The sequence below is a fragment of the Rhincodon typus genome, unplaced genomic scaffold (genome assembly GCF_021869965.1).
Source record: "Rhincodon typus isolate 14 unplaced genomic scaffold, sRhiTyp1.1 hic_rhity00007454, whole genome shotgun sequence".
Lineage (NCBI taxonomy): Eukaryota > Metazoa > Chordata > Chondrichthyes > Orectolobiformes > Rhincodontidae > Rhincodon > Rhincodon typus.
Window position 1 is genome coordinate 520 of NW_025973092.1, and position 545 is coordinate 1,064.

Below are 545 nucleotides of genomic sequence, written 5' to 3' on the forward strand. Positions count from 1 at the left end.
GAAAGTTGGGAAAGCTCTCCTTGGAGAAGAGAAAGCTGAAATTTTGTCCAGAGAGTGGCAGGGTCACTAAAACGCTGTCTAACAGTACTAAAGACGCAGATTCAATCAACACAAAGGGAAAATTGATGGTTCTGTCACAAATAACAATGGGCAGAGTTACACAGAGAAGGCAAGAGAATTACATGAAATGACACTCATTTGCTCATTGTGGATGGCGGCAAAGATAAGGTGGGCTGCATGGCCTCCATCTGCGTTGTGACAAATTTTGTGATTCTGAGTGAAATCTGAATGTGGGAGTAACAGAATGTGGGGCATTAGACAAAGGTTATGTTTACACAGGCGAGACACATCTGCGCAATAGGGTATTACACAACAACAATGATTTTTTAAAAATTCGTTCTTGAAGGTACATGCCACACGCCAAATTAAAAGCCTAAAAAGCACACAGTACTACCAAGCAGAGTGGCGCAGCGGGAGCGTGCTGGGCCCATAACCCAAAGGTCGATGGACCGAAACCATCCTCTGCTATTCCTTATAAGCGCGAT